General features: G+C 31.5%; 1 protein-coding gene across 5 annotated transcripts in view; it reads left to right on the top strand.

Annotated features, from left to right (window-relative positions):
* The window catches only part of LOC148599617 (uncharacterized), a 72,386-nt gene that overhangs the window by 9,629 nt on the left and 46,125 nt on the right, over nucleotides 1–16,632 (top strand). For 3 of the 5 annotated variants that reach the window (XM_088557639.1, XM_088557640.1, XM_088557638.1), the window contains exon 2: nucleotides 2,488–2,711. The gene's annotated coding sequence lies outside the window, so the exon portion shown is untranslated. Of the gene's footprint in view, nucleotides 1–2,157; nucleotides 2,712–4,354; nucleotides 4,390–16,632 lie in introns of those variants that run through there. The other 2 variants (XM_088557637.1, XM_088557636.1) reach the window with 2 other exon arrangements.

Genomic DNA, 16,632 nt, shown 5'->3' with positions numbered 1-16,632 from the left:
TTTTTAATATACCAAAAATATAACAGTCATTCCTTATCATTTAATTTTAATATCTAATTTATCATCAAAAGAGGTTGAGGATGTCACAGTCAATACACAACAAAATTTGGTCTATGAGATGATGGACACAGTTTTGTATCCAATCAGAAAGCATGTTACTTCTGAAATTAAATTATACAGCTTTATATTCTAAATAAGAAAGTACCAATTATATTAGATTGTATTACTAGTACTGCACATTTTGATGTACTGTGCACTTCATTCAAGGAGTTATCTTTCATCAGCGGCATCAGAATCAAATTTAAAACCAAAAATTAATTGTATACAAGAAGTACCTAAAACCAAAACTATATGTAGAAATTAGCAGCCAAGTTTATCACTGAGATGTTCGACCATGTGCAATACAACTTAGGAATGAAACCTCAGTGTTTTAGGGATTTTGAGTTTGTAACATTGCACATTTTGAAAAATAATATATGATAAAACTCATAGTCAAATCTGGCTACTGTGATAGTGAATACCATTGGAAAATTACAAAAGCTGTCTTTTTTAAAGAAAGTACTTGTTTAAATAGTCCTTTTTCATATTTATGGAATGAAAGCCATTTTAGCAAGTTTTTTTAAAGGGGCGTAACCCATCAACACATGACAACCTAAGGTTGGCAGTCTCTTAGGGGAAAGCTAGAGCGGTAAACAGTTTTCTTTGAAACTTAGTCTATTTCCATTTCAATTAACTATGTAAGTAGGTGAATGGTTATTTAAAAGTATCCAAGTACTTCCTGTAGCTCCAATAAGTCAGATATTTGAATTTGATGTGTACTGCTGTCAATAGTTTCAGTCGGACAGTAAACCTGTCTTTTGGGTGGGAGAGTTACTTCCCTTTGCTTAAAATTTAAAAAAACCAAAGTCAAAAGTCTGAAATATGAAAAAGGTCTAAAGGAAACTTTCATTTGGGGAAGCAGCCTAATATTTCAAAGTAATTTAAGGCAAATAATACCAATGGATACTGTACTGTCTTTGATCTCAATATAAACCTGAAATAATTTACTACTCAGCGAAACCAAATCAAAACGTATTGGCTGTAGTTGAGTTGTTCAATATGAGATTGTTATATTTCTCTTTAAATTTATCATTTAAAAATTTTTTAGTAAATATTTATATTAGCTTTTTCATTACTTGACTTAAAAGGTGTCGGAGAAATTTTAATTATGTTTTTAAGTTACCCACATATAGTGGAACGCCCCCTCGATTGAAATGAAAGTTTTGACAAACATGTTTTTTTAAAAATCTAGTTTTAAAGTTGGTTCTATATCTTTAATTAAAGCAACAAAAATAATGGAAATTCTTATATCAGTTACAAAACGTATTTGAGAACGATTTTTGATGTTTATTTTACTACCAGTGCTATTTAGAAAAGCACACTCTAAAAATTAATTCCTGTTGGGTATGAAATTAGAATATTTCAATGCTCTTAAGTTGAAAGTTTGTATGCATGTAGGTATAAAAACCAACAAAAAAAAATGTATACACAATTTCAAGTGATTTCTAAAGATTTTCAGTTTAATCAATTGAAATGTTCCAGGAAAATGGGGATGGGTTCTGCTCCCGATGGAACCACCCCATTCAATTTAACTTATAATATGTATCAGTACCACCTTTTGCAAGTTTACTGACTGTATTAAACAAACGAAAATTACAAGAGATCTGTGTGTTTGGGCTTCTACATCAAATTTCTATGAACTTGAATTTTTTAATTTAAAAAAAAAATGATTGCCTGTTTACAAATTATAAAAATAACCAACTTTCAGCTTATTATTTTTACTTCCAAATGGGTTTAATTTATTCATATTGAAGTAAAATATGTAACTATATAATTTTAGAATGGAAATAAAACATACATAAATTTTAACTTTTTTCTAGGTCTTTATGGATGGAAAAACCAAGTTTCATTATAGCAATATAATTTGAAGTCATGGTACACTAATATTTTATACATGAATAAATCTGTTCATCATTCTGTGGAAGTTAATAGGTTCAAATGTCCACCTTAAGATATCTTAATTAAAATTTCAAGACTAAATTATCTCCCTTTGGTCAAAATTTTTAAATCGCCACTGATAACAGTGTAAAAATTAGTGATCTGTGAAAATAAACTCCTTTGTTTAAGGATATGTTAATCTGTTCTGTCCCATGATCATATTTTGTTCTTTAATGCTATATCATAATCGTTTAAATGACTGTATGTGACAAACCCATATTGACTTGCAAGTTACAATATGTTCAACATAGTAGTCAGTGGAAATAGTATTGAGGAGTAATTCAGTGTACAGTCCTTGCCTATGGAGAAATTGATTATTGAAAAAAATGAGATTTTAAGTTTAAGTGTGAATGGTCATCTATGACCTTAAGGCCTGACCTTAGTATTATCTGTTAATTAACTAACTATGGATTACATCATTGGAATACAACTGTTATTTATTTTTTGCAGATTTGCACCTGTAGTTACCTGGATTAGTTAATTTACCTGTATTTATCAAAAGTGTGGATTAGTAGTGAAAATGGAGTGAAAGTTTATTTGCATTTGGATTTTGTTGACAAGATTACAAAAAATTCTTGGATTGTTGATAGAATCTCTACTCCATATGGATATTTAGTGTTGGATAAACTTTATATTATCATCAGAAAAATGACAGTGAAACAAATCAATAGCAGGTAGGTACCTTTTTAGCTATACATTCCTTTAATTACCTTTAGAAGCATGGGTAATGATCAGTCATAATTATGAACTTTTCCCCCATACATGTGGTGATCCAGAGAATTGACTAAGGGGGAGCACAAAAAGTCGTTGATAAACACATTTTAATGCATACATTAACACACAAAAATTGTATTTTCATAAATTTTGAAAATTGAGTTGGGGAGGGGGGGGGGTTGTCGATCTACCTATCCATACATGTACATATAGCTTGTCCAAGACTAGACTCAGGGAATCACTTACAAGTTAGTTCAAGATGGTAGACCACCCCATTAAGATATGGTATAAAAAGAATTGAATATAGTGGCATGAAATCACAAGTGACAATGAAGTTTTATTGTTTATGTAGGTGGTCTATGATTTCTTGAAAATACACTTAACTCTTTGGTGTGAAATTCTGACTGGTTTTTATAAATTAATTTGCCTGAAAATTTTGCTGAAAATGACCCTGGTTGTAATATAAATTATAATAAATTTTGAACATATCTAGTCTTGATAAGGCCAACAAAACTTTTCTGTGGGTTCTCAAATTAAGCCTCAGCCATTTTGTGGATTTTTATCTGCCTTACATCTGTATCTATAAAACAAAATTGAAAAACCTCTCATCACATTTTTCTTGGTATATTCAAGTGATGTTAGAAAGTAAGACAATTATTACTCTCCCTCATTCTTTGATTGTTGGCTTAGAATCAGGAAATTTAAAGTTACCAGTTCGATGGTCTCCGGGTAAGATCTGTGTTCTACCCATAATTTTTAAATAGCACAGTGCTTACTGGCATAGCACAGCTCTTTTGGCCTTCCTCCAAAATTATATTCTAGTGCCTATAGTGCATTCTAACTAAAATTAATAATTGATAGCACAGTGCTAAGAAATCATAGGGCTGTGAAGTACAGCTCTATAATGGCCTGGGGAGAACACTGGAATAGTATGCTCACCTGTAGTGGGGGAGGTTATGGGTTTGCTCGCTGTCCTTGTCACACCAGAGTCTGTAAAATTGGTAGTCACTGCTTCTCCACCATGCACAAGGTATTTAAAGAGGTAGACCTAAGATAAGGGACACAACTCTTACAAATCATTGGAACATTTGTATTTAGGCTCTTTACATCAATCTCATATAAGCATCAAAGTGACTTTGATTTATTTCATTCTGTTTCAAATGAAAGCTCGAAAGGCTTCATTGAAATTGAATATGATACAAACAAATCACTGATTTCAAGAGTTATGTCCCTTACCCTAGGTCAACCTCCATGAGGGGATAGAGGCAAGACTGACTGGCTTGAAGTCAGAATAATGTGTCTGAGTGGGATGGCATGCCTTCCTGTGGACTGTTGCTTCTAGGTACTGAGCTAGCACAATAAAGATCAGGTTCAGTGTGTTGGACTAGTTCATAGAAGGGTTTGTTTGATTGGTAATTCCTTCTCATCCTGATAAGCAAAAGTTTCTGCTGTAGGATGAAAGACCATAACCAATCAATCCATCAAAAAATAAATTAAATTTGACTCCAAATTAAAACTTCTCTTTTTGTTGAAAAAAAACCAGAAGCATTTTCAAGCAATAAATTTTGTTTAACCATGAAAAATTACTATCTCTTTTGCTTAGGAAACAAGCATTTACATTAGAGGAAATTCACACTGGTAAGAATGCTCAATAGTACATGTAGCATTTAGTTGTTGCTTCAGCAGATTTTTTGCCTGTGCCAAAATTCTAAGTAATGCTTTAATAATGCATGACACTGCATGCTCATAGTGCTGAAATAAAAAAATGTTCACAATTTGCCCCTCCCTCTTTTTTGGTGTTTTCAAAGTCCTTTAACTTAAAAACTTTAAAAGAGCTTAATAATAAATATAGCTAAAAATATTTTACAAAAATAGTCGTTAAATTGATCAAATCAGGGATTTTTTTCTGGAGTGAAATGTCTAGGACTTTTCCAATTTATAACTCATTGGTCCACTTGAAGAAATCAAAATGAAGTGTAAATTAAAGGATGGAAGGTCTGGGACTCAGGTAAATCAGAAATTGATGGTTCTAGGCTCGGACTGCCTCTATTTCAAACCCCATTGGTAGACAGAAATACACCTTATTACATATGTGTCAAAATTAAGATAGGTATTTGAAAAGGGCAGAGATTATGATAAGAGAATTAGGACCAAGGTCCATGACTTAATCTCACTTAGAAAGAAATGTACATTTTTGAGATTATGATATTCCGTGGTCAAAGACCTTTCATCTTGAAAAATATCTATCATTTCAACAAATGCATTATGAAGGACTTTTGATTTTCACTTGGTAGACCTTTGGGTCCACATCATGTATTCTGACTGGTCCATTCATATATGAAGACTTGTTTGAACACTTTAAGAGTATTTGAACTCAGCTGGTGATTATTATTTTAAGAATCAATTACAGTGAAACCTGTCAAACATGTGGAAGGTAGATTTGTACAGTTAAAACAGGTGTTCCTTGTGGAAGGTAGAATTTGTACAGTTAAAACTGGTGTTCCTTGGAAGGTAGAATTTGTACAGTTAAAACAGGTGTTCCTTGGAAGGTAGAATTTGTACAGTTAAAACAGATGTCCCTTGTGGATGGTAGAATTTGTACAGTTAATACAGGTGTTCCTTGGAAGGTGGAATTTGTACAGTTAAAACAGGTGATCCTTGAAAGGTAGAATTTGTACAGTTAAAACAGGTGTTCCTTGGAAGGTAGAATTTGTACAGTTAAAACAGGTGTTCCTCTAATACCACTAGGACAAGTCCCTGTTTGTAATATAAATGACACAGAAAACCTCTCTGATAATGCCTTTACTCATAACTGCTGCTCTCTCTCAACGCTTTGTAGATTTGCTATTAGAGAGATACATGTACATGCAATCAACAAACTTTTTTCATTTATTCATATATTTTAAGAGACAGACTTGTACAATCTTCTAACAATGGTTCACAATATATTTGAACTGTTAAGTTTAGGATTTAGACTCTGGTTATCAGTTTATTCAGGGTTCAGTTTAGACTGGTTCCACTGTATCAACATGCTGGTAGGCATGCATGAACCAGATGTATATTGCATATATGAAAGTCAAAGGTCAAATTAGGACAAAAAATGTATAGCAAGCTATTATAAAAAGCTTCAGATGAAAGAGTCACACCAAAGACTTAAAAATTGGTAGTCAGTGCTTCTCCACAAAGTAGACGGTATAACAGGTAGAGTGATGACTGGTTGGCTTGGAGTCATAATAATGTGTCCAAGTGCCATGACATGCCTACCTGTAGGCTGTTGCTTTAGTGAGTTAGCAAAATAAAGATCTGGCTCAGCCATTGGATGTTAAACCATAACCAATCAATCAATCTGAATAGGTTGTCTTAAACAGTTGTGGTTTAGTGTTGTTAAGGTTACATTGAAACTTGTAGAATTTCTAGTTAAATGGATTCCAGGTTCAATAAGTAACAAAATTAGGATGAATTAAAACCCATCCTGTCCTCTCAAAGAAAATTTTCACCATCCTTGAAATTTATCTACATGCTGATAGAATACCTAATATCTTACATAAATGAAAACTTCTGGAGACCTTTAAAATTCTACATGTTTTAATCATCGAAGTATTCATATACATGTTTTAATGATCCAAGTATTCATATTACATGTATGTAAAGTTTTCTGTATTTACATTTTTTATTACCCATAACTGACACATTGGCAATAAATTCATAACTGTAAAGGTTGAGATGTTAGAAGAGAAATGGAAGTTTGCTAATACTGTGATCTATAGATTATTAATGAATACATTAATTATCAAGTCATTGTTAAGTTCCATGGTCTAATCAGTAATATTTTATACCTGTGAATAAATTTCTACCTTTACATTTTCACATACAGCCCTTAATCTTGGTTTCTTTGAAGGGAGATAATCCAATTATTTATTATTTATTTTTCTAACAGAAGTAGTGGCCCCTATTTTGTATGCTGTTTAAAGGGTTATAATGAGATTTTGTTTCATTTTAACAAATACACCTTTGATCTTAATTAATAATTTTGTATAAAGTACATGTAATTGGACTCAGTATATATTTTTAATTTAATGCCTGATGCTTTTTCAAACAGATCAATTTTCTACAAGTGTTAGTTAACAAGATTAAAATTAAATACTACTAACTTTTCATTATCACTCAAAGCCCATAATAATGGTTGGTTTGAAGGGAGATAATACATGCAACTATTTAATTAAATATTTACTTAGTTATATTATTTTTGTCAACATCAATAATGGCCCCTGAAATTTAAGTTGTTTTAACATGATTCTTTTTTTTCATTTAAGCCAATATTCTTTTGATCTATTTTACTTGTTAAATAATGAAATATTGTACATGTAGTTGGATTTATAGAGATAATCTGCATGACTATTCATTAATTACCACACTGGTCCCTGATCGTTTTGGCTTTTAAGTACCAGTCCATATAAAATTCAGGTGTTAAAAAAAACACCAAACCAATGATGATATGCTACATTTTCAGTAAAAGTAGGCCTTCCTGTATTCAGATCGGTATTTTTGAGAAAACCATATATTTATCTCTCACTAAAATCCACCAAATCAAGGTAGATAACTCTTGTAAATTGTCAAGCATATAAGGCTTATCTATATAATTTTTATCTCAAATGTGTAACAACAGGATGACAAACTAAGACTGGTTATGTGATCTGACTGGTTGTGTGATCTGACTGGTCATGTGATCTGACTGGTTATATGGTCTGTAACAGTTTCTTAATTAGAAATAAAAATGAATTCAGTGGGATTTTGTCATTCATGAATCTACTCTAAAGACAGCTACTTAAGTGGTCAAAATTTTTGTGGAAATTTATTTAGTTGTCTGGTTTTGTGTAAAGTAATTGGATACAGTTCAACATTTATTATTTTAAATTGTATGTCAGTTTCATTACAAGTCTGTTTTTCCAACAGATTTTTCTACAACTCTTTATTTTGTTAAAATCTTCCAATGTTGCATTGTATTGAAGCAAATTTAAAAATTAGGTAAAACAAACCTTAATAAAGATTTCTGCTTTATGTCTGTATTTTAATTAAGGCTTTCAAAATTCATTCAAATCTTTAGAAAACATTGTTTTATATCATTTAAAATGATCAATCAGGTCAAAGGTTAAACTCAGCCACTTTAAACCATTGCATTTTATACTTCTGTACCAAGTCATAAACTTGATCCTTAAATGTTTCCTTTAACTTTTATGTTCTTATTATACCCCCGCTTGCAAAGTGGGGATATACAGTGATAGGGTATCCCTCTGTCCTTCCTTCTGTTACATAGGAGCCCATCTCATATCCATTACTCCTTTTACATCACTAAATGGAATTGAATGAAACTTTCGCAGGATCATTACATGTTCCCATTGTGCACCTCCTATTTTAGGTTTTGATCTGTACCAATTTTGGGGTTTTACTGATATCAAAACATAGACTTTGTCATTTGTGAATATGGGGACATGGGGAACCAGTCTCATATATGTTACTCTTCCTACACCACTGAATAGAATTTAATGAAACTTTCATGCTCCCAGTTTTTAGTGGAGTCCAAGTTGCTCATTCACTTTTGTTACTTTGTATGTATGATTTTTAGTATTGTATGTTTTTTGTTGTATATGTCTGTTTTCCATTAACACCTACTTTTTATTTGAAACAAGAAGAGAATGTTACTCAGTGCATGCAAGTTCTTTGTTTGAAAACTGAATAGTATGTGTCCTAACTTTAGTGTTCTGTGGTTGTTGTTTGTTTCTTTTTGCATTTTGATGGTTTTTTTTTCTTTATTGACTTATATTTGTTGGTTAAGTCAACAATTTTTGTAAATTCCAATTTTTCATCTGTCTTAACAAGTGCTAGTAGGTGTTGGTGACTAAACTGTACTGCCCTATTGTATGTCTAACTAGATTTGTGAAAATAATGTCTCATAAATTTCTTCCTTAATTCTCTGCCTCTCTACTCTGACAACTTACCATAAGACTTACAACCTGTAGAAATACAGTGTGAATGTAGCATTGAGCTGCTTAGACAGGAAACAGACATCAGACCTCATGATGAAAAGATCCCTCCAAAGATCAAATAAATGAGATATACATTACAAAATATATCAATCAAAGATTTATTACCCAATCAAATGTCAGGAATTTACTACATTGGGACATGTTTTTTTCCTCGTTGGTTACATTCATTGTGAAGTGTGATGTCTGTTTCCAGTCTGTACAGCTAGCTCACTTCATGCAGCAATGCAACGGTAATACTGCATGTTTACAGTGTATATATATATGTATTAAACTTATGCTAAAGAAAATAAAATAGTGAGAATCCAAGCTTAAGCTATGCACGAAGGGCTTATTGAGATTCTTTTATAATCTTTGTAAATTATTACATAAACATCATTTAAGCATTTAAGTTTTCTCAACTTACATCATAAAGTAGACCTGTGAATATAGGTCATGACCTTTTTAAATTTGCCAAATGGGCAAACAAAACTGCATTGTAAAGAGTTTGCATGTTATGAAATAATTTCTTTGGTATGATTTATGTAGCACTCCTGCTAAGAATCATGCAAAAGTTGATTCATGGGTGAAAAGCCTACAAATTTTTTTATTTTTGATATTTTGTTTGAAATGCCATAGTGAACAGAAATTAACAGTCGGTTTTTCATATACCCCATGCTCTTAGGAGATAACAATTATATAGAATGCACTGTATATTTCAAAATTAAGGGAGATAACTCTGTAAATGACACTCAAATACAATAGAATCTACTGGATTTTCAATGTTGATTATCTCCTATGAGCAGGCAGATTGGAATAAATAATTACACATTTCATAATATAGACCCATAAATCAGCTTAATATAAAAAAATAAAGAATATGTAGCCTTTTTTGAGGTATATCACATTTTACTGATTTTGCATGATTCTTACAAAGACTACTACTTAATCATTCTCAATAGAAATATTAATAGGTTATTATTGATTTTAACATTGATTTTCTAACTCTATAACAATTAAGGAACATTACTATTAAATTTAGTCGTCTAATGATAGAAAAAAATACATGAGTATCATTACACTCAATTATAGCTATAGATCTGCCCTATATTATTTATTTATCTGTTAAGTAGATAGAGTGACGTACATAAGCTTCCATATTTGTCACTCTGGAAGCCAATTATGTGATTTACTAAGTTAAATAGTCACAGGTTTTATATTACTAAGTTTGCAGTTTGTACTTTTTGTAACGTCTTGAAATACCTTATAGCAGAATTGGTCGCAGGTGTTTGTACATGCCTTTAGGTGCAGGGGTTCTTCAGTTATAATGTACCTTTTTTTCCATCTCCTTGTAATTTAAGTCAGAAGTTTTCTTTTAATTGGATATGAAATGTTTGTCTTCCGTCTTTTTTATAATTGTTAACATAATTAGACCATGTGACAGTGATGTTTATGAACAGTTTTTGAAAATTTACTCATTACATGTATCTTGGATGCTGAAATTAAAGTATGAGGATATTTTTATAGTTATACTCTAAATAAACAAGAGATAGTATAACAGAATCACCATGTCCATCCACCCATCTGTCATTCAGTCAATTCATCATTCCATTTTGGCCGCTGTTACTGTAACTGTATAAATTTTTGCTGTTTTCGTGATGGACAGAATAGCATGAAAAATAGTACCTGCGAAATTGATTTTTAGCACTTTAAAACGTTAAGCGTTTTTTAAAACTGCGAATTGATTTGACAGAATCCATGAGAATTTAATACATTTACAGTATCTTGACTCCTAATGGATTGATTTTAAATTTGATATGTGGCTTTCTGCAGATAGGGCATACATTGTTGGCAATTTTTGCTGTTGTCCCATATCAATTTCCTGTTTGAGTAGGGGTATACCTACAATGTATCACGGTAATGCCTGTAACTTCAGGTTTTTTCATCTTTTGGAAATGATGTCAATGCCAACTGTGCACGCTTGTAAATAACTCACTAGACAAATTTATTTGGTTTGCATCATCTGATTGAAAATACATGTATTACAATCTTTCAATACATCCCAGTCATAAGGCATTAAATGCTGAAACAGAAACTGGCAAAAAAAATTATAAGTTTCCCAAAATTTGCCTTTCACAACTTAATGTTCTGGTAAAATTTGCATGAAACTTTGTACAATGTAAGGGAAATTTTGCCTAATTCACACATAAAAGTTACTATTTATATTGTGGAGGTAGGACATATTGGAGACACAATCGGTCTGACATGTCAGAAGTATAGGATTACCAGTTGTTGGGATCAAATATTATTGGAGATTCATAGGAGAACTTTTTAGAGTTTTTTAGAGAATTGAACCCCAATAGCCCAAATCTTATTATAAAATATCATTGTTAGGTCCTCCTAAGAATCTGGCAGTGTGTTAATTACAGCATATGATAACCCTCCAGTTCCATATCATCAAAACAAAGAAAATAAGGAATTCTGTGTACAATTAGGACAAATTGGAAACCAGCAATGCTCTACCCTTTCCAATACTCTAAAAAATCCTTTTTTTTTTCTTAAGTGTGACAAGAAGAGCTGATTACTGTACTTTTGATTGGGCAAATTGAATGCCATTTTAAATTTGTTTCTTGAAGAATTCAAGGCAGATATCATCAAGTACCGATATGTAAATTATCTGTGATTTTCTCTGATTTTGTTGATTCTTTTTTCAAGTTTCTATCAAGAAATAAATTAATTTGAGATAAATACTGTAATCTGATTGGTTAAAATAATTTTGTTATGTCTCGATAAAAAAAATATTGACACGCCCCTATTCAGTTAAATTCAGAGCTACTTTTCTCATGTTTAAAGATAAAAATATGTTGTAAAATTAATTTATTAGGATTGGCAATAATAAAAATTTTATCTATTGAAAAATAGCATAAATTTTCCATGTGCGTATTTTGTTTATTGCACTTCATTCAATAAACAATATGCACATGGAAAATTTATGTTATTTTTCAATAGACAAAATTTTTATTATTGCCAATTCTTAAATACAAATGATTATGCATGCCTTGTTCAGGGGATCCCATTAACCTAAATATAGTTAGTCAGATTGCTTAGACTTTTATGATAGATATAGTAAGATTTAAGAATTTGCCAGATTCTTATTTATACTTATGGCATTGTGATATTGTGTTCTAGAAATATGAAGTTCTTGTAAGACAATACAGCCCTATAAAGGCTGTGTTCCATATTTACACACCATTCATGGTTTGTTGTCACTTGTCTTACACAATTGTAATTTATACTTGTGTGAATAGTAAGGGGATCTTTTAAAATTTTACAACTTTTATTTTTTCTTTTTGTTAAAACTAGTCCAGGTTACTGTGCCATTTTTTAGATTTTATAACCCAGAACTTAGTAGAGTAGGGACTATATTGCAATTACCTTGTCCATCAGTCTGTCACACTTTTTCGCTACAGTTTTTTTTTATATGAGGGACAGCTTAGATATTTGGTATATTGCTGTCCCATGATGCCTTGACCCTGTTTCCTCTTTTCAATTTCATTGCTCCTCTACTTCCTGTTTACCAAGCAACTTTGGGTTTTTTTAGGGTGCTGCATAATGGAAATTTTTGTAACAGATTTCTCAGCTTCTACTGAAGGTATAATTAAGGAGGTAGACCTAGGGTAAGGAAACAACTCTTATAAATCATTGGAATGATTGTATTCAGAATTTTACATTAATCTTATGTAAGCATCAAAGTAACTTAGACTGATTTAATTCTGTTTCAAATGGAAGCTTGAAAGGTTTTGGTGAAATTAAATATGATACAAACACATTACTGATTTCAAGAGTTATGTCCTTAGGTCTACCTCCTTAAGATATTGCTGCTGTATGATGACTTGTCTCCCTTTCCCAGCTTTGACTGAAATGGTTGAGTTGGGGTATTCTTAGCACAACGTAGCATGCAACATCAAGGGGGCTTGTGCTTTTCATTTTTCTGTGTGTATTTTAAAATTTCTTGGGTGTTGCATAACTCGTTATTTTTGTGTTAAAACTTGGTTGTTCCTGGTATTATTTTGTTATTGCTTCTTCTTATTTTTGTGAACCAGTTTTGTTTTAGCAAAGTTACAACAAAAACTCTTATGAAAAAATGTTACAGAATTTTTTTTTTTAATGACATGTATTTACATGTATTTATATGGATATACTGCCCTGAGATAATTTTTGTATGTGATTTCTTTGAAAGTCCAAAGTTCCACTTGAATTCCAATATCTCATATGTTCTGTTAGCATATGACATTTTCTGGGTTTTGACTTAAAAAAAAAATAGGAATACTAATTTGCAGTTTTTGCCTTTTTTTATGATTCTTACCGATTCTTGTACAAAAAATTGTAGTGCATATTTTTTTACCATTTTTTTTTGTCTGTAGTTATTACCATAATAGAAAATACTATTAGGGAGGATTTGCATGTTAATGGCTCAAAATCCTTCTGTCAAGATGTGACCTATTTCAAAAATGACATATCCAGTTTAGGAAGTTTTTACCACAGATGCACTGTCAGGCACAGCATGTGTTATAGGTAGTCTCACATATTCCAATTGGTCAAGATGACAACATAGCAGTGCATTATTAAAAAAAAATCAAATGTAATTTGAGTACAAATATAGCACAGAACATCACAGGCAAGGCCTTAAAAAATATAAGGGAATACTAGTGCATGTACATTATATTGAATCACAGCTGATCTCCATTTTCTTTATCAGCCTGAACAGTAATTTAAAGTAATAGGTAGACTGACAAATCTTTAATCGGAAGTTTAAATGTTTAATGGGCTATTACAAATCGTTTACCAAACTTTAGATATAAAACTCACGATATCTTTGGATTGGAATTAAATTCGTGAGAATAACAATAGATAAACTAGTGGCTTGGGTGTGCAGAGAAGATTTGTCAATTAAGAAGAGACTAAAATTTGGACTTCTACCTCGAATGTTGATGGATTTTTTTTAATTTAAAAAATTCTTACTCCTTTTAAATTTGAACTTTGTCTTAGAGAAATTTAGTGGGAGTTTATGGAGAGTTTTAAAAGTAACTTTTAAGAAAGGAATTTTGAGTTGAATTTTTTTTATTGTAATTATTGCATTGAAATATTTAAGAAAAAATTGAAAAATGGACCATAGAATTATACCTAATTTACATTAACATAATTAAGAATTTATAAAATATTTAAAAATTGTCTATACAAAATAATTTCACATTTTTTTCTCCTCTGAAAGTGAAAATACTCAAAATAGAATGGTTATTGATTTGCAGGAAAAATATTTGTGTATAGAATATGATGTTTTTCATAGAATTATTGAATTGCCTGACAGTCTTTTTATTTATGGATTTTTCCACAAGATTTGGATTTCAGATTTTAACCATGAAGCCAATAATTCTACTAAAGCAGCCATAGCCTATATTACCTTTTTATACCCTGGCTGACACAGATAGTGGCCAGGTATGATGTGATACACATATTACCTTTTTATACCCTAGCTGACACAGATAGTGGCCAGGTATGATGTGATACACATATTACCTTTTTATACCCTAGCTGACACAGATAGTGGCGAGGTATGATGTGATACACATATTACCTTTTCATACCCTAGCTGACACAGATAGTGGCGAGGTATGATGTGATACACATATTACCTTTTCATACCCTAGCTGACACAGATAGTGGCGAGGTATGATGTGATACACATATTACCTTTTCATACCCTAGCTGACACAGATAGTGGCGAGGTATGATGTGATACACATATTACCTTTTCATACCCTAGCTGACACAGATAGTGGCGAGGTATGATGTGATACACATATTACCTTTTATACCCTAGCTGACACAGTGGCAAGGTATGATGTGATACACATATTACCTTTTTATACCCTAGCTGACACAGATAATGGCGAGGTATCATGTGATACCCGCTGAAAGTTCCATTTGTCTGTAGCCAATTGGTTTCCAAGTGAAATTTAAGAATCTTTTTCAAACTAAGTATATTTAATGATTATCAAAAAATACAGATCAAGTTCAGATTTTATTTTGATCAGATTATTCTCACAAAAGATAGTCATTTTAAGTTGCTTTACACCTTCCCCCACAAAAAAAAATAAATCAAAGTTTTGGCAATATGGCATGGTGTCATTTGTACATGCCCTATTTTTTTATATAAAAATGTGTTTTAAATTCTTGATTTTTGTAGGTACATGTAGTTTATGGTAGTTGTCAACCTTGCTAAAAAAATACTTGCCTCAGTGCACTATATTGATATTGTTGCCAAGGTCATGGTAGTAGTATCAATACCTTACAAAGGTCCAAATAAGTGGAAGAAAAATACAATAAAATGCATGAGATGACATAGTAACAATTTGTACAATTTTAAATCTATAAAAAATAATGTTTTACTGCTCTGTAAAAAGACTTTATCCTACCAAACAATTTATTTTTCAGTTGTCAAACATTACATTTGTTCTCAAGATTTTAGCAATTTGTTGTAAATTTGACACAAGTTTTGTAATTAAATACTAGGGTTACTAGCCTAATATAATGATATTCCTGTAAAATGACAAACAAATTGAAAGATTTTGTAAAGGAATTCTTTTTGATAGGAATTCTTTCTCTGATAAATTAGGGGGTTAAAATTATCTGGAATGTCTTAGATTGAGGTCAATGGTATATGTATGGGTTCAAGGATAGAAGTGGGTACAAAGTTCTAAAACATGTACTGGGAATGTACTTTTACTTTTGTATATCAGATCTGGTGCTTCAACACAGCGAACTCCTTTGATAGAAAATGAAATTGACTCTATCAAGGTTAAAGTATGCAGACGGACTGTTAAAGAAATTATATCCCTATTCAACAAGTTGGTGGTATATTTGAATCACCTTGTCCATCTGTCCAACTGTCCAAATTTTTGTCACAATTTTCTTGCTTTCTTATGGATGGATCAATTTCAATTTGGTGTGTGACTTAATGAAGTGTCAAAATGTAAGAAATTTTGGGCACCATCTGATATAAATTTTCTGCTTTGTGGAACTTGACCATTTCTCACTATAGAGAATGAGAGAGAAAATTGTGTCTTTTAAATTTGGAATGTTGCTTCATATAGATGGTTCATTTATTGTTATTTTGGTTGCTCAGCGATTTCAACTTCCTGTACCAGTGGGAGTATGTCTATATGCAGGACAACACAGGAAACTTCATGTTTACAAGGCCGTTGTTTTAATTTAAATATGACTTGATTCATTTTTCCATCATTTATCCAAACCAAAGGGCTGTAAAAATAAAAAAAAGGTTATTTTTACGAATGTTTTTTTGCTGTATGACTTGTATCCTCTATTGAGATGACAATATGCCAGAATTGTAAAAATTTTGAATAATCTCCAAGTATTATATAGTACTTGCTACCTTGTGAAGCAGAAACATTAACATTGATCGAACCTAAAATGCAAACTGCTTTTAGGCATCCACCAGGAAGAGTCAGTCAACCAAGAACTGCATGTACATGTAGAATGATACCAGAACAATGCAATGTACTTATTCATCTCACATGGATCTTATGTACTATTAATTTAATCCTGTGATTTTTATCATGAGTCATACTTATTACCATTATTGGTAATTGGCAGTCTATAAATGATCTGTTTCAAGATTTAACTTCACAATTAAATTTAATTGACAGAGGGTACAGAGTTATCTCCCTTCTTGTGATGTCTTGCCAACAAAGTCTAGAAATGGGGGTGTATGGATTTGTAATCTGTAAATCAATCTATTTGTCAATCTCAGGTTGAGATTGTGTTTTTAGAACATTATCAC

This window comes from Perna viridis, chromosome 13, assembly GCF_037379345.1.
Source record: "Perna viridis isolate PV_CMFRI_1.1 ecotype Kerala chromosome 13, ASM3737934v1, whole genome shotgun sequence".
Taxonomy (NCBI): domain Eukaryota; kingdom Metazoa; phylum Mollusca; class Bivalvia; order Mytilida; family Mytilidae; genus Perna; species Perna viridis.
This window is presented reverse-complemented; position numbering and strand designations above follow the sequence as displayed.